Raw genomic sequence first — 27,795 nt, forward strand, 5'->3', positions numbered from 1 at the left:
ACACACACACACACACACACACACACAATACTCCCTCAGCACCATGTGGGTAATAAAGAATAAACATTCTCTCACCGTATGATAAGTGACATTATAAAACAGTTTGAAGGAATATGTAGTCTGTGTCCCAAATGGCACCCTATTCCCTAGTGCTGTCCAAAGAAGTGCACTATATAGGGTGCCATTTTGATATAATCCTGCTGAATTAAGCTCTGTGTTTACATTACAGCAAATTCCAATCTTCTAAAGATACTGTTTAAACTTCTAGGAAGCATTGTCTTGTTCTAAAGCACAGCCTTATTCTATTGCAGTACAGAGACACTGTGCAGGTTTTCTCAGGGGTTGGAGAAGATACAGCTGCTGTCCCAAATGGCCGGCCAGGTCACCCGTGATACAAGTCAGTATTCAAAGTCTATCTATGTCTTTGGACATTGGGAGATGCTGTGGAAACCTGCCACTAGAGGCAAGAGTGTGCACTGTTACATTCAAGTAGGTTTCGGTTTTGCTAGAGCATTGTGGATGGAGATGGCATCTGCCTCTGATTCCAAATGTTGCATGTTCAAATCAAGCAAAATAATGTTATTTTTATATGTTTGGTTTTAAACCTATCCCAAACCTTAACCCTTACCTTAACCATTCAGAGTTAATGCTCAACCTTAAGAATATGGAGTTAATGCCTAAATTTCCCCCTGGGGGAATCTGGGCTTGTTTCATATTGTCTGAGGCATTTCTAGGACGTTGAAATGTATTTCACACATAATTGCCTAGTTGAAAGACAGGTCTGGGCCTCGTGTGCTGAAATATACACCACATGATGCTTTCCGGTGTATTGATGAGGGGTGGGGTCTAAAAATACATGTAGTCCTTCTTTGTGGCATTTCGTGAAGGCTCTATGTTATACTGATCGCACTCTATGTTTTTGTGGGTGTACAGTCGAAGCCAAAAGTTGAGAATTACACAAATATTAATTTTCACAAAGTCTGCTGCCTCAGTTTGTATGATGGCCATATGCATGTATTCCAGAATGTTATGAAGAGTGATCAGACAAAATGCAATTAATTGCAAAGTCCATCTTTCCCATGCAAATGAACTGAATCCCCCAAAAACATTTCCACTGCATTTCAGCGCTGCCACAAAAGGACCAGCTGACATCATGTCAGTGAATCTCTCATTAACACAGATGTGAGTGTTGACGAGGATAGGGCTGGAGATCACTCTGTCATGCTGATTGAGTTTGAATAACAGACTGGAAGCTTCAAAAGGAGGGTGGTGCTTGGAATCATTGTTCTTACTCTGTCATCCATGGTTACCTGCAAGGAAACACGTGTCGTCCTCATTGCTTTGCACAAAAAGGGCTTCACAGGCAAGGATATTGCTGCCAGTAAGATTGCACCTAAATCATCAAGAATTTCAAGGAGAGTGGTTCAAATATTTTGAGGAAGGCTTCAGGGCACCCAAGAAAGTCCAGCAAGCACCAGGACCGTCTCCTAAAATGTATTCAGCTGCGGGATCGGGGCACCACCAGTACAGAGCTTGCTCAGGAATGGCAGCAGGCAGGTGTGAGTGCATCTGCACGCAGGTTGAGGTGAAGACTTTTGGAGGATGACCTGGTGTCAAGAAGGGCAGCAAAGAAGCCACTTCTCTCCAGGAAAAACATCAGGGACAGACTGATATTTTGCAAAAGTTATAGGGATTGGACTGCTGAGGACTGGGGTAAAGATATTTTCTCTGATAAATCCCTTTTCCGATTGTTTGGGGCATCCGGAAAAAAGCTTGTCCGGGGAAGACAAGGTGAGCTCTACCATCAGTCCTGTGTCATGGCAACAGTAAAGCATCCTGAGTCCATTCATGTGTGGGGTTGCTTCTCAGCCAAGGGAGTGGGCTCACTCACACGTTTGCCTAAGAACACAGCTATGAATAAAGAATCGTACCAACACATCCTCAGAGAGCAACTTCTCCCAACCATCCAGGAACAGTTTGGTGACGAACAATACCTTTTCCAGCATGATGGAGCACCTTGCCATAAGGCAAAAGTGATAACTAAGTGGCTCGGGGAACAAAACATCAATATTTTGGGTCCATGGCCAGGAAACTCCCCAGACCTTAATCCCATTGAGAACGTGTGGTCAATCCTCAAGAGGTGGGTGGACAAACAAGAACCCACCCACAAATTCTGACAAACTCCAAGCATTGATTATGCAAGAATGGGCTGCCATCAGTCAGGATGTGGCCCAGAAGTTAATTGACAGCATTCCAGGGCAGATTGCAGAGGTCTTGAAAAAGAAGGGTCAACACTGCAAATATTGACTCTTTGCATCAACCTCATGTAATTGTCAATAAAAGCCTTTGACACTTAGGAAATGCTTGTTATTATACTTCAGTATTCCATAGTAATATCTGATTAAAAAAAGTTTCCAAAACTGTTAAAATAATGTCTGCGAGTATAACAGAACTGATATGGCAGGCAAAAACCTGAGGACAATCCAACCAGGAAGTACTATAATTTTGAAAGGCTGTTTTTCCATTGAAAGCCTATCCACCATACAAAGCGTTAGGACCCAGTTCACGATATCTATGGCTTCCTTTACATGTGGCCAGTCTTTAGGCATTGTTTCAGGCTTTTTCTCTGAAAAATTAGGGAGATACACCACGTTCAATGAGTGGACATTGGACATTTTCAGACATGAGCGTGTGATCGGGAGCGCGCCTTTCTTGTTTCTCCTTTTCTATTGATGAAGCTTTTGTCCGGTTGAAAATTATTGATTATTTATGGCAAAAACAACCTGAGGATTGATTTTAAACATCGTTTGACATGTTTCTACTAACTTTTATTATACTTTTTTGACTTTTCATCTTGATGTTGAGAGCGCGCATTGTGCCTTTGGATTTCTGAACTAAACGCACCAACAAAACTGAGGTTTTTGGACATAAAGAGCAAAACAAAACAAACATTTATTGTCTAACATGGAGACCTCGGAGTGCCACCAGATGAAGATAATCAAAGGTAAGTGGTTAATTTTTACGCTATTTCTGACTTTTGTGACACCTCTCCTTGGTTGGAAAATGGCTGTATGTTTTTTGTGGCTAGGCGCTGACCTAACATAATCGCGTGGTGTGCTTTCGCTGTAAAGCCTTTTTGATATCTGACACAGCGGTTGCATTAAGGAGAAGTTTATCTTTAAATGTATGTTAAACACTTGTATCTTTGATCACTGTTTATGATGAGTATTTCTGTAATTTGATGTGGCTCTCTGCATTTTCACCAGATGTTTGTTTGAGACAATGATTACTGTACATAACGCTTCAATTTCAACTGAGGTTTTTGGACATAAAGATTAACTTTATCGAACAAAACACACATTTATTGTGTAACATGAAGTCCTGTGAGTGCAATCTGATGAAGATCAAAGGTTAGTGATTCATTTAGTCGCTATTTCTGACTTTGTAAGCACTCTCCTGGGCTGGAAAATGGCTGTATGGTTTTCTGACCTAACATAATCGCATGATGTGCTTTCTCCATAAAGCCTTTTTGAAATCGGACACTGTGGTTGGATTTACAAGAAGATTATCTTTAAAATGGTGTATAATACTTGTATGTTGGAGGAATTTTAATTGTGTGATTTCTGTTGTTTTGAATTTGGAGCCCTGCAAATTCACTGGCTGTTGTCGAGGTGGGACGCTACCGTCCCACTTGTACCAGAGAGGCTAAAGGTGGCGGACACTAACAATAATCCTTTGGGCAAAACTGAAAGAACCGACCAGACACAATGGCTTCAAGTGATTCCTCTCATCACTACGAATTCAATGATGGAGCATCTATTAGCTACATGGTGACATTCAGTCATACATGTTTCAATCGGAGTATAGCGAAGAGGATTGGAAACAAAGAGTTGTAGTTAGCTAATGGTAGAAGCTCAGCTAAAAGCCGATGCCAGCACCAAAAGGGCAGATGACAAATATGGTGCCTAGCTAACTTGAGTATATCTACTGAAACCCATATTGTGTATTGCTGGCAAACATACTACTGTGAAACATGTGGGGGGAATCAAATTATTTTTCTGTTTAACTTACCTAGTTATGTAGATAATTAAGTTAGCTAGCTAAACAACTACTGGTAGCCATATCTATGACTAAAAATAGAAGAGGGTTTACAATCGGAGCTCTTCTGTATCTCGATTGTTAAATCTCTTATTTTTTTGTCGTAGATATGGCTAGCTACTTAACAGCAAGCTACAAAGTTACAACTAGCCAACTAAAGCTACATTGTCAAGTAAACGTTAGCACATGACTGCAGTTAGCTAGCTAGTTAGCCTTGCGCCTGCTAACTTATGGTCCACGCCTCGGATTTGTAAGCAAACGTGTAACATCAGCAACTGTAAACAATTGTACTAGCTAGCTCTGTAACACAATTGACAAGGGTTGACATTGGTTATGATTATGATCTTGGAAGCTGTTATGAATTTTATGAATAATGACTAAATGATGTATACATTTAACGTAGTACTATAATTAACAGTATTCCACCCTGTCACTGTATGATTGTATGGAATTTATTAGAATGTATAGTCAGAATTAGAGTTAAACAATAGAGCTAATGTGGTGTCTGTGTGTCTCAAACACAGACTGTCTTAGCAGAACTGTCATGCCGACCTTGGATATGGGGCCTCTGGGAGATGGTGGAAAGGAACGGACGTACTTCCCAGGGTCTCCCTGTCTTGAGGGAGGATGGGGAGTGTTTTTGGGGCCTTCCCTAATCTCTCTCAGCTGGGTAGCAGGACAGGGTGGGCATGGGATACCTAATGTTGTGTGTGTATGTGCGTAAGAAGCCAAGTATAAAATGAATGGTTTTGTACAACGAAGTAGAGCTCTCGTAAATAAACGTTGTTGACTCTTGTAGACTGACCGCTGTCTGTTTAATTTCAACAAGAATCTTACAAATTCTTGGTAGCAGACCGAGTAGTTTAATTGAAGTTCAGTTTATGAACATTGAGAACATAATTCTCTTAACAATTTGGTCCCTCGAGAGCCGGATCTCAATACCTGCCTCTGTCGTCCCAAAAGAACTGCTGAAAACCGTGCACGGGGGGATCCAGGATTCGTAAGACAAAGACCTGACCTCTGACTTGAGGGTATATTTCAGGCCAGTGGTGAACTGATACACGACAGAGTTGGTGACGAGATCTAATCTACATTGCTTTTCCCAGTCTTCAAGACGAAGGTCAGTAATCTTTATTCACAAATTTGGGGGGAAGGATTTAAGATATCTTTGATTTGATGTTCTAAAAATTCTTAGAATTAATCAATAATAGGTGCTTAATTATTCTAAACAGATCCACTAGGTTCCTACTTTGTAGTTTAACCAAAATCGATAGGAAGAAAGGAAGGTCCAAAAAAACCTGAGGTAGGGTGCACTACCACAAATAAAAATAACGGAAGGAAGGGATATTAAATAGGTGTTGTTAGATAGGATGGTCATTTTGTACAAACAGGAGAACTTATGGTTAATTGACATGCGGTAAATTAGCCATAGACCCAATTCAAAACACATACCTAAATACAGTCCTAAGTGAGGATATAAACTAGGCTTGGTGAGAAAGGAAGGTCATTCTATGCAAACAAGATAACTTAACCTATTTAATACTGAAATAAAGTCTGAAAAGGAAGAGAGGGAAGCCTAATATAGCGGAGTGAAGATAGGACTTTTAAAGTTAATATCTCCTAAGACACAACAGATAGTTGTACGGGTGAGACCTAATGTCCGATCGACAGTCAACTCTACAGATAAAGTTTCCAGAAAGGAGAAACACACATCAAACAGTAAATACACAGAGAGTGTGAAACGAGATCAGAGTTTTAAAAAGCATACACATAGAATAAGAAGATAATAATTTGCGTGTGAGATAGATATATTGATCAGTCAAAAGTCACAAGGAACAGCATGAAAATAAGTGGAACTTATGATTGTATACGGGTGAGATCTAAATAATATATCAGGATTCATTCAATTAATTATTAAAAACATAAATAAGTTAATTAAGAGATACACATAGATAGTAATTGGATAGCGGTAGATAGAACACAGACATTGAAGGTAAAAAGCACATACACATAGAAGAAGATGAGACAGAAAAACGGAGAGATAATTACGATAGAGTTGTGCCCAATCGAAATGTTTTTATTCTTATGGATTGACCGACATACGTTATAAATTTAGCGAAGTACATGGTACTTTTACATTTTGGAGTAGAGAAAGTTGGAACGTTTGGTTTTACTCTTACGATAGAATTAAAGCAGAACTCAGTCTGAGTAGGGGTATATTTTTGCATAGAGGCAGGAATAAGAGAGTTGGTTGCAGTGTTGCCAACTAATTTTCAGGGTAAGTTGCCGGAGGCAGGTTGATTTGTTGCTAAATTATCTTGTGATATCATTGCGTGATGACGTAAAACTGCGTCATTACGTAGAATACACAATAACGTTACTCAAATTGATTTGACAGTTGTTCAGGTACAGACTCCCACTCTTTTCTGTACTTCTGGCAGTGCAATATTGATTGAGAGATGCTGATTGATGTTGTAAGTTCTGTTCAATATCAAACATTCGTGACCAACTATATTAATTGGGTTTGGCTTGTCGAACCCGTACTACTGCTGCTGCAGTCAGCCAACAATGATTTGCAATTCGCTTAAATTGCTGCTGCCTGGGCACGGGCTGAGCGCCTGCTGCAGACGTCACTCACAATGCACTTTTGCAGCCAGGCGAGGGTGTTGTGCCTGAGGGTGTGACATCGTAAAAGTTTTGAGATAGTTTCTGGTTATCAATTTTTGGTTTGATTGTTTAGGTAACACCAGTGCAATTGAACAGGAAATGAAGGTATACTAACATTATAATCTGTTTACATTACGTGGAACCATGACCGGTCCGCAAAGTGGATTGCAGGTTGAGTTAATTTTATGTTAAAGGAACAGTGCACGTTAATCACAGTTGTGTGTGTCTAATGGCAGGATATTCATATCAAGCATTTTGAGAGACGGTTTGCAGACAGACTGAATGGTTTTTAATGTTTCAAAGCAAGCTTGGGCTAAACTAGTCAGGTCATAGGAATTTCATAGATTTAAAGTAAAGAATGGTATCCAATGGTAGCACGAGCTCAATTAAGTACATATGACCATTGAGGAAATTTAAATCTAATGATTGAAGGGAGTACAATGGAATTAGAATGCTGACATGGTTTTTCTGGGAAAAGGAGGCTTCATTGTCTCTCTCTGGAAATGTATTCTTTGGAATATGTTCTGGGGCTGTAATCTTGAAGGGAGCGATTGAGATAGAGGCATGTTTCTACCAAATTTAAAAGGCTGGGAAATGTAATGTTATGTTTGTTTTTCTTGTTTCCTAGAGACGATATCTTAAAGGGGTACACACATATGGAATATTAGAAGGTTTATTTTCTGAGTTTTAATTAAACACGTGAATTCTGACCTGGGATAAAACATGTAGAAAATGTTTGATGTTTTTTCTTTAATTTGTCTAATATAGTATGGAACACAACTATAAAAGGGTGGTATGACCTTTGACCTCCATCATGGCTTTCCGTTGTGGTCTGATCAGCCTCATGGGAGGGCCATTTGGATAATGAATTTAAGGTAATTTGTGATACTGATTTTAAGGTAAATTGAGTAATTGATAATTATGAATGAGTTTTTGTTCTTTGACATAGTTGTAATTTGAACCAATGAGAATAAAGAAATGGCATAGCCTTGGATTAATGGTAGACTTAAGTTAATTATTTAGAACCTAATCCAGGCCAACAGGACAGGGATATATGACATCTGTGGTGATTCAAGATTATTGATAGGATCGAGATAACCTTAAATCAACCTATGTAAGTACTTTAGAGATTGTCACCATAGACATGTTTTTTCTAAAATCCATGAGTTCAGATCATGCCAAACAGTGAGACACTTAGTCAATATTTGGTAACAACCCATATTTGATACTGACTGTTATGAGAGAGAGTGAAAGACAGATAGGAGGAAGGGCAGACAGAGGAGCCCCCCTGCACTGCTGATACCTTGAAGGTTTGGGAGCAGAGAGGAGAAGGTGGGGAAGGGGGGCCAGGAAATGAGCAAGATAGAGAGAGAGCAGAAGGAATTTGAGGCAAAACACAACCGGCCGAAATAGTAGCATTGACAGAGAATTGTTACAGGATAGCCATGAACAAACGCCCCGGGGAGAATTGGACATGTGGAAAATGAAATGGGCGATCCTACAAGATAATGCCAGACATAAGGATATGTCATTGTTTAGATATGCAGCAAGATTGATACCTGGGCAGAGCCAGGTATCAACCGGAGGGATGATGGCCCAGTGGCCTAGGCAGGTTAGGAAAGACGTCGTGGCCCATCGTGGCCTATGTGATAATGAACTAAAAAATATATAAAAAAAATAGTAATAGATAAGCTAAAATATTAGGTCAAGATATTATCCCTAGAGTTGGTTTACTAGAATATATTTCTTTAAATAATGGATGACATTCTAGCTAATCAGATAGAACAAATAGAATGACAGAGTTAGGGACCAGAAAAAGTAGGCATAGAAGTTGAAGATATACTAGCAGAACAAATGAGAAGAAGCGGGATAATTGTCATCAGCAACCGCTGAATAGCATAGCGCCTCAGTCAAATAATATTACTAAAAATATTCATATTCATGAAATCACAAGTGCAATATTGCAAAACACAGCTTAGCCTTTTGTTAATCCACCTATCGTCTCAGATTTTGAAATTATGCTTTACAGCGAAAGAAATCCAAGCGTTTGTGTAAGTTTATCGATCGGAGGACAAAACTTTAAGTACACTTAGCATCAGGTAGCTTGGTCACGAAAATCAGAAAAGCAATCAAATTAATAATTTACCTTTGATGATCTTCGGATCTTTTCACTCACGAGTCTCCCAGTTACACAACAAATGTTCCTTTTGTTCCATAAAGATTATTTTTATATCCAAAATACCTCCGTTTGTTTGGCGCATTATGTTCAGAAATCCACAGGAAAGAGCGGTCACGACAACGCAGACCAATTCCATATAATATCCGTAATGTCCACAGAAACATGTCAAACGTTTTTTATAATCAATCCTCAGGTTGTTTTTAAAATATATAATCGATAATATATCAACCGCAAATGTCTTTCACAGTAGGAGAGGGAAAAACAATAGCTGTCCAAATTCTGTTGCGCAAGCAAAACTCATGTGACCACTTGACGCGATGTTATCGTTCTGGCTCATTTTTCAAAATAAAAGCCTGAAACTATGTCTGAAGACTGTTGACACCCTGAGGAATCTGGTTGATATCCCTTTAAATGGAGCAATGGGAGGCTATGGAACATGGAGTTTTCAAAATAGAAGCCACTTCCTGGTTTGATTTTTCTCAGGGTTTCGCCTGCAATATCAGTTCTGTTATATAATATTTTGACAGTTTTGGAAACTTTAGAGTGTTTTTCTATCCTAATCTGTCAATTATATGCATATTCTATCATCTGGTCCTGACAAATAGGCCATTTACTTTGGGAACGTTATTTTTCCAAACATAAAAATAGTGCCCCCTAGCTTCAAGAGGTTAAAGTAATGATGGGATGCCGTTTCTCTTTGCTTATTTGTGTTTTCTTGCCATAATATGGACTTGGTCTTTTACCAAATAGGGCTATCTTCTCTATACCACACCTACCTTGTCTCAACACAACTGATTTGCTCAAACGCATTAAGAAGGAAACAAATTCCACACACTTTTAACAAGGCTCACCTGTTAATTGAAATGCATTCCAGTTGACAATGTCATGAAGCTGGTTGAGAGATGCCAAGAGTGTGCAAAACAGGCATCAAGGCTACTTTGAAGAATCTCAAATATAAAATATATTTTAATTTGCCACAGGTTGCCACAGGTAACCTAACGTTAGCTAGCATGCTAGCCTAGCAGGGTAAGTTAGCTAGCTAGCTAACATTACAGTCCTGTATTGAACTCTGAAAGTCGTCAGCTAAATCAAATAGCTATCTTTTGGTATACACATTGTCAATCAATTTCGCCAATTTCCTGGTAGTCACTGCTAGACCTTCAGCAGAGTATACAAGTTTGTTTGTTTGTTCTATCTATGACTGACGTTAGCTAACGTAAGCTAGCTAATGTTATCAAATAAAGAGTATCTCAATTTGGTAGCCATGTATTCCACCCTTATCTGGGAAACTCTCTGTTATTAAAAATAGAATTATAGCTAACTCACTCTGTGTGTTGGCAGCAATAATTAACGTGTATAAATCGTCTATGGTTGGTTAATTGGTTCTCAGCCAGTCTCAAATGGCTAGCAATCTCGCTGTTGCTGATAATCTTCCATTTTGTTGTTAAGGGAAAAAAATGGATTGCTGCTATCGCATCACTTCTTAGCTATGATTGAAATGGATCCCCCATCAAATCAGCCTAAAAATCCCTCTGATAATCTTTGGTCACTGCATTATTCTTGATAGCCGCAAGCCACTGGCAGAATCGGGATGAATCTCTGGTAGGTAGAATGTGAAAGATAAAACATTTTTACGCTTGTTTGTAATTAGCACAGCCAGGACAAGGACACCACGTGGGCATGATGAAGTGAAAAACTTACAGGGAAGAAAATCTTTCCTAGAGAAGTTCTGATATTACTGTGTGTTGGTCGTTGAAAGTAAACAATGCCATTATTCAAGTTTGTGGGCACACCCCCTTTTTCTAGTGGGCAGTATCAGCATTCGCTATGAATGCCAGCATTCGCTATGAATGTGGTTGACTATGAGCAGATCAATACACAGAGTCCAAACTTTCTGATTCTACTTGTGAAATGAAAATGGACAGTTGTGATTTTTATGATAAAAACACAATGTTGTTAATACTGTAGTAATGACTATATGACGTGGAAGAGCCAGAGTGAAGTTAATGCCTAAACTTAACCTTGCACACTTTGAAATTTGACATGTGAAAAAACATGGATGAAAGTTAAATTCTGAAGTGAGACTGTGACTTGCTGAGTCGCAGCAAGTCACCTTTAAAGTGACCCCCCCCCACCCCCCCCCCCCCCCACACACACACACACAACCACACACTTACGCACCTCTCCGCCAAACTAGAGTTGGTGTTCTGACACCCCATTCATCAACCAAGTCTATATATAGTTATTTAATTAGCAGCAGCACACTTAAACCAGACATAATCAGGCTCCACCCCCAAGACTACACACACGCACACAGACACACACGCACACACACACGCACACACATACACAGACATATATCTGTGTATGTGTGTGTCTCTCTCTCTGTTTCTCTCTCTCTCTTACTGAGCCATTCAAGCCTCCCACAGCAGACGTCTACTGTGCCATTTCTATCTATCTCTCCATCTCCATCTTCATCACTCTCTGTCTCTGTCTTCCACTCTCTCTATTTCGTTCTCTCTCTCTCCCTCTCTTTCTCACGCTCTGTCGAGCTCTGTCTATCTCTCTTTCTAATACACACACACTCCTCCCTTTTTCTCTCTCTCTCTCTCCCTCTCTCTCTCACACACACACACACACACACACACACACACACCATGTGACCTCAGTCTAATCATATCCCATTCATACAAAACATACATTTGTGTCCCATTCCCCTTTAGATTAAGGTTTGCTTCCCATTATAAGGGAAAGATTGTTCCTATTCTCCGTTGTAGAAGCAACAGGGAAACCCACGGATCATGCAGCGGGGCTGCATTTGTGACATCAACTGTCATTGTATTCAGTCTGCCTCATTCTGACAGATTTAACACGGATACCTTCACGCACACAAAGTTGGTGTGCATACACACGCACATACACAAATAAACATGTATAATAGGTTGACTGTCTACTGAGGGGAGTAAAATATTCTCATTATATGTTATATACAATATATTCGGTATCAATTGCTCTGAAAGGTAATTGTCTCTTGGTTAAATGGTGTGTGATTGATTAAAATGTTTCCCCCGTCCTCGCTACTCCAGTTCTCATGGCAACCCCCTGCTGGGTCCTCTCTCTGTGGAGGGGAGGTCCCTCTCAGCGCCTGATCAAAATTGAGCAAGACAAAATAAATAGAATAATACATCCCCTGTCAGGGAGAAGTGTGTTTGAGAATGATGTGTGTGTGTGTGTGTGTGTGAGAGAGTGAGTGAGTGAGTGAGTGAGTGAGTGAGTGAGTGAGTGAGTGAGTGAGTGAGTGAGTGAGTGAGAAGACTGTGTATGTGCAACAAATTTTGAAGTTGTTCAAAGTCACAAATGTTGAAGTGTTTGGTTACTTCTCTGTTTCATTCCAAGATTAAGTTTAGGCATTAACTCCGAATTCTTATGGTTAGGCATTAACTCCGAATGGATAAGGTAAGTGTTAAGATTTGGGATAAGCTTAAAAACAAAAATTTACTACACAACTTTCTATCATTTGATTCAAACAAGGAGGCAGGTGCATACGCCAATCCGTCATCCCCGTCCACAATGCCATAGCAAAACCAAAGCCTACTTGAAGGAAACAGCGCTCACTGTTGCCCCAAGTGGCCGGTTTCCACATCCTCTCCCGACATTCTCAGACATGGACGGACGTCGAAGTGTGTCAGTCATATTCACCCTCCTGAGCTCAGAAGGACGATTGGTGTTTCAGAGGTAGAGAAAAGATGAAACAGAGGTTGTTTTGATAACCGCAACAGTTCTGAGGGTGATTTCTAATGGTTATACAGTATTATGGTGAGTTATTCCTTAGTTAGATAGACATTCAGAGAGGCAAAGAGTTAAATAAAGGCAGAGAAAGAGTGTGAATTAGATACAATACAAGAGGCAAAGAGATTAACCTGTTAGAGCTCTAGGGGCGCTATTTCATTTTTGGATAAAAAACGTTCCCGTTTTAAGCGCGATATTTTGTCACGAAAAGATGCTCGACTATGCATATTCTTGACAGTTTTGGAAAGAAAACACTCTGAAGTTTCAGAATCTGCAAAGATTTTGTCTGTAAGTGCCCCAGAACTCATTCTACAGGCGAAACCAAGATGATGCATCACCCAGGAATTAGCAGAATTTCTGAAGCTCTGTTTTCCATTCTCTCCTTATATGGCTGTGATTGCGCAACGAATGAGCCTACACTTTCTGTCGTTCGCCCAAGGTCTTAGCAGCATTGTGACGTATTTGTAGGCATATCATTAGAAGATTGACCATAAGAGACTACATTTTCCATGTGTCCGCCTGGTGTCCTGCGTCGAATTCGGTGCGCAATTGCCAGCTGCTTCTACTTTACCATTTGATTCAGGGGAGAAAGCATGTGTCCAAGAACGATGTATCAATGAAGAGATATGTGAAAAACACCTTGATGATTGATTCTAAACAACGTTTGCCATGTTTTCAGTCGATATTATGGAGTTAATTTGGAAAAAAGTTCGCGTTTTGAGGACTGAATTTCGGATTTTTTTTGGTAGCCAAATGTGATGTATAAAACGGAGCTATTTCTAATACACAAGGAATCTTTTTGGAAAAACTGAGCATCTGCTATCTAACTGAGAGTATCCTCATTGAAAACATCAGAAGTTCTTCAAAGGAAAATGATTTTATTTGAAGGCTTTTATGTTTTTGTTAATGTTGCGTGCTGGATGCTAACGCTAATGCTAACGCTAAATGCTAACGCGAAATGCTAACGCTAGCTAGCTACTTTTACACAAATGATTGTTCTCCTATGGTTGAGAAGCATATTTTGAAAATCTGAGATGACAGTGTTGTTTACAAAAGGCTAAGCTTGAGAGATGGCATATTTATTTCATTTCATTTGCGATTTTCATAAATAGTTAACGTTGTGTTATGCTAATGAGCTTGCTGATAGATTTACACAATCCTGGATACAGGGGTTTTTTCATAGCTAAACGTGACGCAGAAAACGGAGCGATTTGTCCTAAACAAATAATCTTTCAGGAAAAACTGAACATTTGCTATCTGAGAGTCTCCTCATTGAAAACATCTGAAGTTCTTCAAAGGTAAATGATTTTATTTGAATGCTTTTCTGTTTTTTTGTGTAAATGTTGCCAGCTGAATGCTAATGCTAAATGCTACGTTAGCCATCAATACTGTTACACAAATGCTTGTTTTGCAATGGTTGAGAAGCATATTTTGAAAATCTGAGATGACAGTGTTGTTAACAAAAGGCTAAGCTTGAGAGCTAGCATATTTATTTCATTTCATTTGCGATTTTCATGAATAGTTAACGTTGCGTTATGGTAATGAGCTTGAGTCTGTATTCACGATCCCGGATCCGGGATGGGGAGATCAGAAAGGTTAAGATAAGGAGTGTTAAAGCCGAGAGACAGAGAACAGTTTCCCTTTTGAAACTTTAACTATTTGCTCATCGTTACAACACTGTACATAACCATAATATGACATTTGAAAGTCTCTATTCCCTTGAAACTTCTGTGAGTGTAGTGTTTACTGGTCATTTTTGATCGTTTAATTCACTTTTTTATCCATTTCATATGGATAAACATACATTTGAAGTCGGAAGTTTACATCCACTGAGGTTGGAGCCATTAAAACTTGTTTTTCAACCACTCCACAATTTTCTTGTTAATATACTACAGTTTTGGCAAGTCGGTTGGAACATCTACTTTATGCATGACACAAGTCATTTTTCCAATCATTTTTTACAGACAGGTTATTTCACTTCTAATTCACTGTATCACAATTCCAGTGGGTCAGAAGTTTACATACACTAAGTTGACTGTGCCTTTAAACAGCTTGGAAAATTCCAGAAGATGATGCCATGGCTTTAGAAGCTTCTTATAGGCTAATTGACATTATTTGAGTCAATTGGAGGTGTACCTGTGGATGTATTTCAAGGCCTACAGTTGAAGTCGGAAGTTTACATACACCTTAGCCAACTACATTTAAACTCAGTTTTTCACAATTCCTGACATTTAATCCAAGTAAAAATTCCCTGTTTTAGGTTAGGAAGGATAACCACTTTATTTTAAGAATGTGAAATGTCAGAATAAAAGTAGAGAGAATGATTTATTTCAGCTTTTATTTCTTTCATCACATTCCCAATGGGTCAGAAGTTTACATACACACAATTAGTATTTAGTAGCATTGCCTTTAAATTGTTTAACTTGGGTGTAACGTTTTGGGTAGCCTTCAACAAGCTTCCCACAATAAGTTGGGTGAATTTTGTCCCATTCCTCCTGACAGAGCTGATGTAACTGAGTCAGGTTTGTAGGCCTCCTTGCTCGACACACTTTTTCAGTTCTGGCCACAAATGTTTTGATAACTTTGGAAGTATGCTTGGGGTCATTGTTCATTTGGAAGACCCATTTGCGACCAAGTTATCACTTCCTGACTGATGTCTTGAGATGTTGCTTCAATATATCCACGTCATTTATATCCACTGCCTCGTGATGCCATCTATTTTGTGATCTATTCTGTTCATCTGTAAGGTGCCTCTTTGCTTGACATCATGGGAAAATTTAAAGAAATCAGCCAAGACCTCAGATATAAAATTGTAGACCTCCACATGTCTGGTTCATGCTTGTGAGCAATTTCCAAACTCCTGAAGGTACCACGTTCATCTGTACAAATAATAGTACGCAAGTATAAACACCATGGGACCACGCAGCCGTCATACTGCTCAGGAAGGAGATGCGTTCTGTCTCCTAGAGACGTATGTACTTTGGTGCGAAAAGTGCAAATCAATCCCAGAACAACAGCAAAGGACCTTGTGAAGATGCTGGAGGAAACATGTACAAAAATATTGTCATGATGTTGGCCTCTTTGGGTATAGCAAGCCCATCCCCCCCTCCCTGCCTCCCCCTTTCCTCCTTCAACTAGGTTGCTGTGGTCAGAGAGACATCGTAAATTCCTGAGAATCTCCTCATGGACACACAGTATAGAGAGAGTAGAATGTCATGGAGAACAAAGGAAATTCTTCCACCTCACAGAACTTGAGGTACGAACAAATTTCATGTTCCGGAGAAAGTATAAAAGATAGGTGAAGAATCCAGCTACGAACTGGTCCGTTTGTCACAACTTGGAGAAGCTCATAGGAGACGTGTGGCCACATTACCATAATGCTGTTTATATAATTGCCTCAGAAAAGAGGTTTACATCTAATTGTTGTATAAGATGAATGAGTGAGGATGATACTGTTTGTATAATTGTGTAATATGATTTTGGACTGTTTAATGAATAAAAACACAATTCCCTTTTGATTTAAACTCAATCAGAGGACCGCCCCTGAGCCCAGTTAGGGTCAGGCCTCCTGGGACAGCCCCTCTTCTGCCATTCCCGAATAAAACCCAACTGAGAAATTATCAACAGGCCGAGCTTACCTCAATTACGAGATGGCTATAGGTTGCAGACCATGTTTTTCTCCATTAGTAGACCATTGCTGAATCTTTTAACCATACCATGTGGTTAAACTCTTAGACAATCGATACCGACAGAATAAGAACAAGTCTTTGATATTAATTACTAATCTGCAGCTAGGAATTCGGTATAATTTAACGCGAAGAACGACAACCGCCGAAACATCTATTCTATAACGAATGTCACTCTGAACAATCCCCTCTAACCACAACCGAGAGAGAGTGGGAGAGAGACGGACAAAATAAATTTACTTTTCACCAGCGATCAAGACGACACACTGGACGTAAATATATATATTGATTGCAATTGTTCCCGAATGAGTGAGCGTTCATGTGCAAAGGATTAGCATTTCAATTGTTATAATTATCACTCTGTAGTGACTTCTTAGTTGACCCCCACTTCCCCTTTTGTCTAACAAGCCATCATGCCGGTTTAGCCCACTAGGGCACATTCTCCTATCATTTCATGTAACCACATTTACCTTGTTTGTTTGTTTATGCATTTCTGTGAATTACTTAGTTAGTAATAAATAAATGATTTAAGACAATTGATGTATCGATGACTCATAGTGAAGACTGGGTTCGTGCAGATAACCAACAATTTTCAACGTTTGGAATGAGACTAACGTGAGGTAAAGTAAATATTTAATTAATTCGAAGACTAATTGATCAGATAAAATATCTGAAAAGTTATTTTAGGAAATGATAAATTTGTAATCTGAATATTTTTCCTTGGTGCCCCGACTTCCTAGTAATTACGGTGACATGGTTAATCACGTAATACTTAATTACAAAGAATCTTTGATAAAAAATATAAGTCTTCAGTTAATGATAGTAAAGACACGACAGTATCCATATCCACAGTAAAACAAGTCCTATATCGGCATAACCTGAAAGCCCGCTCAGCAAGGAAGAAGCCATTGCTCCATAACCGCCATAAAAAAGCCAGACTACGGTTCACCCAACTTATTGTGGGGACCTTGTGGAAGGCTACCCAAAAAGTTTGACCCAAGTTTAACAATTTAAAGGCAATGCTACCAAATACTAATTGAGTGTATGTAAACTTCTGACCCACTAGGAATGTGATGAAAGAAATAAAAGCTGAAATAAATCATTCTCTCTACTATTATTCTGACATTTCACATTCTTAAAATAAAGTGGTGATCCTAACCGACCTAAGACAGGGAGCTTTACCTAGAATTAAATGTCAGGAATTGTGAAAAACTGAGTTTTAATGTATTTGGCTAAGGTGTATGTAAATGTCCTACTTCAATTGTTTGTTTCCCATGCCAAAAAAAAGCCCTTTGAACTGAGAGAGAGAAAGAGAAAGAGAGAGAGAAAGACATAGTAAGAAAGAGTGAGAGAGAGTGAAAGAAATTAGCTGGTGATGTTGGAGATGCCACATACTGTATATATGCACCTCTCTCTCATTCAATGCCAATGGGACAAGAGGGAATGAGAGTAAATCATTAGCTCGTTAGCCAGCTCAATTGTTCCAAAGATAATTTGCATCCTAAATGGCACCCTATTCCCTATGTTGTGCACTACTTTTGACCAGGGCCCATAGGGAATAGGGTGCCATTTGGAACACACTTGGCCTGTTATTCTCCCCCAGAACAGAGACTGATTTCAGACTCCTTGCCTCTGTAAAGGTTTGGGAAAACAGAATCCCAAATGGCCTGCAGTATTGTGCACTACTTTTGACCACAGCCCCTTAAGTGTTGTGGTCAAAAGCAGTGCACTACCTTGGAAATAGGGTGCCATTTGGAACACATTTGAATGCTAACAATGCTTTTTTCACTCCCTTTGTTGAAGTCTTTTGTGGTGACGTCAAAATTAGGTGTCGATGGGGACTTTGAGTAAGTCATGTTAGACTGATATTGGGGAGGTATGCACCCGAGTGGCACAGCGGACTAAGGCACTGCATCTCAGTGCAAGAGGTGTCACTGCAGTCCCTGGTTTGGATCCAGGCTGCATCACATCCGGCTGCGATTGGGAGTCCCATAGGGCGATGCACAATTGGCCCAATGTTGTCCGGGTTTGCCTGGGGTGGGCCGTCATTGTAAATGAGAATTTGTTTTTAACGGACTTGTTAAATAAAGGTTAAATAAAATGTACAAAATAAAAAGTACTTGTCTCCACAGAAACTACGAAAATATAAAGAAAATAAATGGTGTCGAACTTTATTATTTGTGTGTGTGTGTGTGTGTGTGTGTGTGTGTGTGTGTGTGTGTGTGTGTGTGTGTGTGTGTGTGACCCACAACCTGGCCTCAGAGCATTTCATATTGTTCTCTGTATAAATACGAGACACTCCATTTGGTGTGATATGTTGCATTTTGTATGCGTCACACCCTGATCTGTTTCACATGTCTTTGTGCTTATCTCCAACCCCCTCAAGTTGTCACCCATCTTCCCCATTATTCCCTGTGTATTCATACCTGTGTTCTCTGTTTGTCTATTGCCAGTTTGTTTTGTTTCGTGAAACCTACCAGCGTCTGTTCTTGCTCCTGTTTTCTAGTCCTTCCAAGTTTTGACCATTCTGCCTGCCGTTCTATACCTTACCCCACCTCACTGGGTTATTGACCCCTGCCTGCCCTGACCCTAAGACTGCCTGCCGTTCTGGACCTTTTGCACCATCTCTGGACTACTGAACTCTGCCTGCCTTTGACCTGTCATTTGCCTGCCCCTTTATTAGAAATAAATGTTTGTTTCTTTGACACTGTCTGCATCTGGATCATAGCTGAAACCTGATAGTACGAGCTGGACATTACTTACCCAGACTCGGACCAGCATCGCAACGCCATCTCCCCCCAAGGAGCCATCATTGGAAGGCACGAGGAGTTGCTTCGTGGTCTCATTGAAGGGTTCCAGACCTTGGCCGGATGCCATGACTGAGCATTTAACACATTGCTGGATTAATTCCGTGGATTGTCTGTTAGACAGCCTACCACAACAGTGATCTCCCAACCTACCACAGTGTCCCGAGAACCCTGCTTACCTCCTGTGGAGCGCTACTCTGGAGCTTCCAGAATGTGCTGGGCTTTTCTCTCCCAGTGCTCCCTCATTTTCGAGCTGCAGCCTTCTTCGTTCCCCTCGGACCGCTCGATGATGGCATACATCATAACGCTGATGTCCGGGAGGACACTAGCCTGGGCCACGGCGGTGTGGGAGCAAGAATCTGCTGTCTGCCTCAGTCTGGAGGAGTTTGTGGAGGAGGTTTGGAAGGTGTTTGATTCTCCATTGTCCGGGAGAGAGGCTGCTCGCAAGCTGCTCCAGCTACGTCCGAAGTATCCCGGAAATCCACGATGGCTCCATTGCCGAGAGAACCCGAGGCTACCCGAGTTCCCCCGAGAGCCTCCAAGGTCGGCCTATTCACCTCTTCCCGAGCCCATGCAATGAGGCAGAGCTAGGCTGTCTTCAGTTGAATGGCTATACAGGCTTCACACTAAGAGCTGCCTGTATTGCGGGACTACTGGTCATTTCGCCTCCACCTGTCCACTAAAAGACCAGGCTCACCGGTAGGAGTTAGTACTCTGGTGGGCCATATGGAGAACTTTTCCTCTTCTCTTACTCACATCCCTTTTCATGCCATGTTGCTGTGGGGGAACCTGTAGAAATCTTGCTGGGTAATCATCGATTCTGGGGCTGATGAGAGCTTTATGGACGCTGCCCTGGATTCTGAGCTGGATATCCCCATTCCCATGGATGTTAGAGCACTGGAGGGGTGCTCTATAAGCCGGGTCACCCACAATACTACCCCTATCAACCTACATGTGTCAGGGAACCACAGCGAGGTCCAGTTCCTGCTAATTAAGTCTCCTCAGGTTCCTGTGGTATTGGGATTCTCCTGGCTCACTCGACACAATCCCCTCATTGACTGGTCTGCCGGTGCCATCATGGGCTGGGACCAGTTCTGCCATGCCCATTGTTCAGTAAGGCCCGGGCCACTTCGCTGCCACCACACTGACCATATGACTATGGGATTTACCTTCTCCCAGGCACAACTCTGCCCCGGGGACGACTGTACTCTCTGTTGGGTCCAGAGACAAAAGCTATGGAGACCTAAATTGAGGACTCCCTAGCTGCTGGGTTCTGCCTACCCCGCCGGTGCAGGGTTATTCTTTTTGGAAAAGAAGGACAAAACCCTGTGCCAGTGCATCAACAACCGAGGTCTCAACGACATCACAGTGAAGATCCGCTACACGCTACCTCTCATCTCCTCAGCCTTCGAGCCGCTCCAGGGGGCCACCGTGTTCTCCAAGCTGGTCCAATGGAATGCCTACCACCTGGTGTGGATACGGGAAGGGGATGAGTGAAAAACTGCCTTCAACATGGCCAGCAGTCACTAAGATTATCTGGTCATGCCATTCTGCCTTACCAACACCTCTGCTGTGTTCCAGGCTCTGGTTAATGATGTTGAACCGGTTCGTCTTTATCTACCTCGATGACATTCTTGTCTTCACCTGCTCCATCGAAGAACACGTCCGACATGTTCTCCAACGCCTCCTGGAGAACCAACTTTTTGTAAAAGCAGAGAAGTGCGAATTCCATCACTCCACCATCCCCTTTCTGGGTTACATCATCACTGCAGGGAGTGTACAGATGGATCCTGGGAAGGTGAGAGCGGTAGTGGATTGGCCCCAGCCTATGTCCAGAGTCCAGCTGCAACGCTTCCTGGCATCCCCCTGTCTGCACTCACCTCTCCCAAGGTTCCGTTCATGTGGTCCCCAGCTGCTGACCGGGCGTTCCCTGGATCTCAAACACAGCTTCACCACAGCTCCCATCTTGGTTCCTCCTGACCCATCCCGCCAGCCCGTGGTGGAGGCCGATGCTTCGGATGTCGGAGTGGGGGCTGTCCTGTCCGAGCGTTCTGCCCTGGTCCTCAAGTTACATCCCTGAGCCTTCTTCTCCCATCGCCTCAACGCCATGGAGACGAACTAGGATGTGGAGAATCAATCACTTCTCGTGGTGAAGATGGCGTTGGAGGAGTGGAGGCAATGGCTGGAGGGGGCGGAACATCCTTTCATTGTGTGGACAAGAACCTGGAATATCTCCGCATCGCCAAGCACCTCAATTCCAGGCAAGCTAGGTGGGTCCTACTGTTCCTCCAGGTTTAACTTCTCCCTCTCATACCGGCCGGAATCCAACCCCGGGTGGGGCTCAGATAACCGTCGGACCCTGGCTTTTGCACGACAACGCCTTTCATGGCCTACCATGGTTCCTGACATCTCCACATTCGTCGCCGCTTGTATGGTCTGTGCACAGAACAAGACTCTTCTGCAAGCTCTGGCTGGTCTCCTCCAACCTCTGTCTGTCCCTCACCATCCCTGGTCTCACATCTCCCTGGACTTTGTCACAGGTCTCCCCCATCTGATGGCAACACCGCCTTCCTGACCGTGGTGGACCGGTTTTCCAAAGCCGCCAACTTCATTCCTCTTCCCAAGCTACCCTCTGTCAAAAAGACGGCCCAGCTCAGCTCTTCCCTGAGCAAGAATAAGGGGTCAGCACACCTTCGGCCCAGATGTTTGTTCACCACTGTCATCGTACCTGGAGGAGAGCCCGGTCAGTCCTCAAGACAACCTCCAAGTATCGATGACAAGCGGATCGCCACCGGACCCTGGCTCCCCGGTATCATCTCGGGCAGAAGGTTTGGTTGTCCACCCGGGATCTTCCCCTCCAGGTGGAATCCTGCAAACTCTCCCCCCGTTTTATCGGCCCTTTTCCCATCTCCAAAGTAATTAGCCCCTCTGCTGTTCATTGCCCCGTACCCTCTGTATACATCCCACCTTCCATGTTAAACCCATGTCTCACAGCACTTTGTCTCCTGTTTCTCTGTTTGTCTGTTGCCAGTTCGTTTTGTTTCGGGAAACCGACCAGCGTTTGTTCCCCTGCTCCTGTCTATTCTTGCTCCTGTTTTCGAGTCCTTCCCAGTTTTGTTAGTTCTGCCTGCCCTGACCCTGAGCCTGCCTGCCGTTCTATACCTTGCCCCACCTCACTGGGTTATTGACCCCTGCCTGCCCTGACCATGAGACTGCCCACCGTTCTGTCGTTTGCCTGCCCCTGTCTAGAAATAAAAGTTTTTTCTTCAACACTGTCTGCATCTGGGTCATACCTGAAACCTGATAGTATGTATGTATTAATTTATGGTTTCCATCACCCATTTCACACGATATGTTGCAAATTTGAAAACTTACAATATGTTACTAATTTGATAAACTTACTTTAATATGTTACGAATTTACAAGACATGTGATATGTTATGAATCCTAGTTAGGTGGCTAATGTTAGCTAGCTGGCTAACGTCAGCTAGGCTAAGGGTTAGGGTTAAGTTCGGGAGTTAGGTTAAAGGGTTAAGGTTAGGGTTAGCTAAACAGGTTAAGGTTAGGGTTAAGGGAAGGGTTAGCTAACATGCTACGTAGTTGCAAAGTAGCTAAACAGTTGTAAGTAGTTGAAAGGTTGCTATTTAGCTAAATTGCTGAAGTTGTCCATGATGAGTCTTCAGTGTACCAGATTTACCTTTACTATGTTACATCTGGTTTATGAGACCAAGTGGTTATATCTGCAGGGCAGCCAGGTTTAGTGTCATTAAATATAGTGTGGATGAAGCAGGTTGAATAAAGAGAAAAACAATACGTAAAATATTTTTTGTGCAATTTATATCAATAAACTACATTAAGGTTTTTCTTTCATTATTTTAGGCTATTTGACATTAGTGCATAATCCTAAGCTTGATGGCCTAACTTTACACTGCCAAATAGCCTACACCCAATCGCCAAATGCTTTAATGAACTGGCCGAAAAAGTTTATGTCGATCCACTGACGCAAAAACAACAATGTCAGAGTTTAATTCAATAAGAGAAAAGCTGTGAAATAGAGAGTTGAAACGAAATAGAAGGTAATGTATGAGAAAGATTTGGTGAAGTTATCAAAGAGGATGACAGCAGTGCCTATGTTAAGTGTGATGCTTGTGGCCCACTGGGCACACACTGGTTAAATCAATGTTGTTTCCATGTAATTTCAATTAAGTTGCATTGAACCAATGTGGAATAGGCTTTGAATTGATGTCTGTGCTCAGTGGGGAGGCGCTATATAAATTTGACAGTCACAATATGGGGACTTCAAATATGCCTATGGCAACTCAAGGGAACTGTAGCTTACTGTTCAGATGGGTTAATTGGAAACTGAAATCTGGACACTGACTGTAGGTCTGTATCCTCTCACATACTCTTGATATTATGCTACACCAATAAAATGATAGGCTCCACCAAATGTAGGCTACATTTTGACTCAGGAACAGGAGTGGAGAAATAGGATTTCAACCACATAAAATATGCTTCCAAGCTGAACTGAAATCTTATCAGAAACATATTGGGTCGTTTTCACAACTTTATTATTTCCTTACAACCGGTGAAACTGAAGTCATTTGGAAATGTTGCATAGAAAATCTTTCCCTTTTTTTGTTTTTGTATTGCATTTTCTCTGTCCCTAAAGGTATTTGCTCTACGAAAGAAGCATAGATGACAGAGAACTAGATTGAATCATTCATTCTATCATTTATGACATTATTCTGGTGATTAAGGGTTTTATTTTCTATTCTAGTGCAACATAATGTATAATGACAAAAGAGAAGTGGCATGTCTCAAATTACAGATAGGTTCACTAACATAATGTCAGAAATAATAAGCAGAAACAAAAAATCCAGCACCCCCTGTCCAAAAACAATATGCCTTCTCTAACTGTACCCTACAGCGCATTTTATATACTTGCGGGTTAGGGTTGGATGAGGGCCTCAGATTTTCACTTTATCACATATAGTGGGACGGTTGCGGATGGGTTATTAGCAATTGCGGGTAGGTGTGGTTGAACAAACATCTAAGCGGTGCACCACTAGTGCGTGTGGTGATGCAAAAATTGATGGTGTACATTATCTCGGTACCAGTCCGGGCTGAATGTCTCTTGCTGAGCACAGGAATTAAAAAGGAGAGGGACGAAATGAAACAGTGACAGAGACTCTAAACTCAGTGTGTGTGCACCTGTGTGTGTGTGTGTGTGTGTGCACATGCATATGTGCGTGTGTGCATTATACAGTAGGTAAATAAGTAGGAAACACTCATCTCAGTCGGAGCTCTTCCTCTTCCTATCTGTATCGTTATTGATATCTCCTGTATTCTCCTGGGGCTCCATTAATGGGAGATGAGTGGTTGTTCCCTGCTCCTACTGCTGTTGCTGCTGTTAGATCTCCTCTACCTAGCTTAGTGTTAGTGTGTGTGGGGGGGGATTGTTTGTTTTTTGTTTAGATCAGCTCAGGGGTGGATTGGCCATCTGGCAATTTTGGCAAATGTCAGATGGGCTGGACCATTTTGTGCTGGGTGAGCTGCAGGCGGCTCAGTCAAAGGCTCACATGATTTGTTTGTTTTAATTGCACAATTTCTCTCACAATTTATAATGAGCCTTTGACTGATCAGTGGGCAACACTCTTTATACATTTATTTATACATTTATATATTACGTCACACACATGGTAACTCCTCTTTATGATTCATCCCCTCTGGCATTTAGCCACTGTTATCTTTTTGCCTTGCACTAATGTTTCATATTCAGGCATAGAAACTTTAGCGCCACAGCAATAGTTTCTAAGACAGGTCCATGCATGTAGGTCAGAGACGTAACCATAGCAACAGTAAATATTAGGCCATACCACTGGTACAGAAATAAACAGTCATGTCCACTCCCCAGACAGGTGCATGTCTAATTGTGTCTAATGACCCAGACGCACATACAGAGTGCACTATTCTAGCTGTCTCCTCTGAAATGAACACACATGTTCTGGAAAATACTCAGTAGGTGCAGGTGGACCTGTTTGCCTCCCTGGACAATAAACACTGCCCCCTGTGGTACTCCATGTCGGAGCTACCAGGGCCTCAGGGCTTGGATGCTCTGGCTCATGATTGGCCATGGCTGGAGCTTACGCATTCCCCCCTTTTCCCCTGATCCAGGCTGTGCTGGACAGGACCAGTATGGCAGAGAATTGTTTGCTTCTAGTGGCCCCATACTGGCCCAGACAACCGTGGTTCAGCCTTCTCCTGTCCATGTTGTCTGGGACACCTTGGCAACTTCCCCTGAGACCGGACCTGCTGTCTCAGGTCGGGGGAACTCTGCGGCATCTGAGGCCGCACCGCCTCAGTCTGTGGGCTTGGCCACTGAACTGCACCAACAGTCCATGTTAGGACTACAGGAGGGTGTAATGAACACCATGCAGAGAGCAAGGGCGCTTGTTACAACCGCAGCATACCAGTTGTGCTGGCGGATGTTCTGCTCTTGGTGCACTGGTATTGAGGTTGTGCCCGAGTCATGCGGGTGCAGTATGTCCTCCAATACCTGCATTCTCGCTTGGATGAGGGCTTGGCAGCCTCTACACTGAGAGCATATTTGGCCGCTATATCTGCCTGCCATGCGGGGTGAATGGACAGGCCAGTGGGGCACCATCCCTTGGTCTCCAGGTTTATGAAGGGGGTTCATCGCCTGCATCCAGCTAGGACCCGCTCAATAGTGAGCTGGGATCTGTATGTGGTCTTGGCAGCTTTGGCAAAGCCGCCTTTCAAACAATTGGAGTCTGCCTCCCTGAAAACACCTCTATATGAAGGTGGTTTTCTTGATAGCGATTACTTCCATGAAGAGGATGGGTGAGCTTCGGTAAGTTCTTAGTGCTGGAGGGAGGAGTATATCTTTCCGCCCCAACCCTTCATTCCTCCCAAAGGTTCTGTCAGACAGGCATGTGACCATCCCTTTTTATCCTGTCTCCCCTGCGTCTCGGGCAGTGATGTGGGAGTCTGGGCCCCCATGAGGGAACAGGCTGCCTATGTGGAGCGGACACGGTCAGTGAGAACAACAGACCAGCTCTTTGTCTCACTGGATCGTGGACACAATTACGACAGCATACCTCCTGGCTGGCAGGCCAGTGCTGGGATCTGTGGTGGCACATTCAACATGAGCTGTGGCTGCGTCCTGGGCTCTACTGAGAGGAGTGCCCCTCGCTGATATCTGTGCTGCGGCCAGCTGGGCTTCCTCTTGCACCTTTGATAGGTACTATCAGGTAAATGTGGCACCTCCCTCTGCAGTGGGTTCAGCGCTCCTGGGCGCCGCCTCCCCTTCCAGGGACTGTGACGAGACCCCACTTCCACATTGACGGCCCCTGCGTCTCGGTCACAGGGCTGAGGATTTGCCGCTGGCTGGCCAGGTCCCTCTAGCACTGAATAATCTGGTACGGGTATACCAATATATTGGAGTGATCCAATATAGTGAAATATAACGAAGGTTACGTATGTAACCACGGTTATGTGAGCTACATGGATCACTCCAATCCTCTACGGTGCTAGAGGCACCTCAAAAATGATGTAGATAATGTGTGCCGCGGCCATGGGTCTATATATACGGGCGGACCCCAGCCATGATGCAGGTGTACATGGGAGTAAATCTGTAAATCCTCACCTTGGATGTAAACCGCCTCGGAGTGATACCAATATATTGGAGTGATCCATGTAGCTCACATAACCGTGGTTACATACCTAACCTTTGTTTCAAGTCCTGCCACAACATCTCAATAGGCTCTATGCATTATACCGCCTCCAACATTCTAATTTACTTCCTACCGGGTTGATGACTTCCGGAGCGATTTCTGCTATTATTTTTATCATTAGCTCACTAGCTATCTAACTGTCGTCAATGCATTTCTAACTGAAATAGTTTGCGATGACTATGTTTAAATTAAAGCCTGGTGAAGGAAGTGCTAATGAACATTGTTCAGGGCCTCTGTGTTCAGTTTCTTCCAAATGTAATGGTATTGTGAGCTTCCATAGTTTCCCGGTCGATGTAGAGATCAGAAAAAGGAACTGATCGCCCAACACGGCTTAGGTCTACAGCGAGTTGCTGGTTCTGACAAGGATATACATTTTTACACAAGGTACAGTAATGATTTATTATTATCCAGCATTACTATTGTTTATTATTTACTATGAATTATTATTATTATTATCCCAAAGTCCATCTTACCTTAAAGAACATGTTCATTGTTATTTAAAACTAGGCTAGCATCTCTTAGCGTATGTAGGCACATTGAATGTATATTGTCTTTACATTAGTTTTCAGTTAACCCCCAAAAATGCTCCCAGGTCATTGCTGCAAATAAGATTTGGTTCCCAGGTTAAATAACGGAACATTTAAAACAAATTCACTGCTGTGATGACAGCTGCTGTGAATTACAGTACGAATTGCAGTAACAATAAAAACAGGCTACAATAGCAGCTAGGTCATGTCTAGTGCTACTTGATGCTTAGAGAAGATGGGCAGTAATAGTAATGAGCGTTTTTGGTATTCAAATACTCTGGGTCC

The sequence above is a fragment of the Oncorhynchus mykiss genome, chromosome 5 (genome assembly GCF_013265735.2).
Source record: "Oncorhynchus mykiss isolate Arlee chromosome 5, USDA_OmykA_1.1, whole genome shotgun sequence".
In the NCBI taxonomy this organism is placed as follows: Eukaryota; Metazoa; Chordata; class Actinopteri; order Salmoniformes; family Salmonidae; genus Oncorhynchus; species Oncorhynchus mykiss.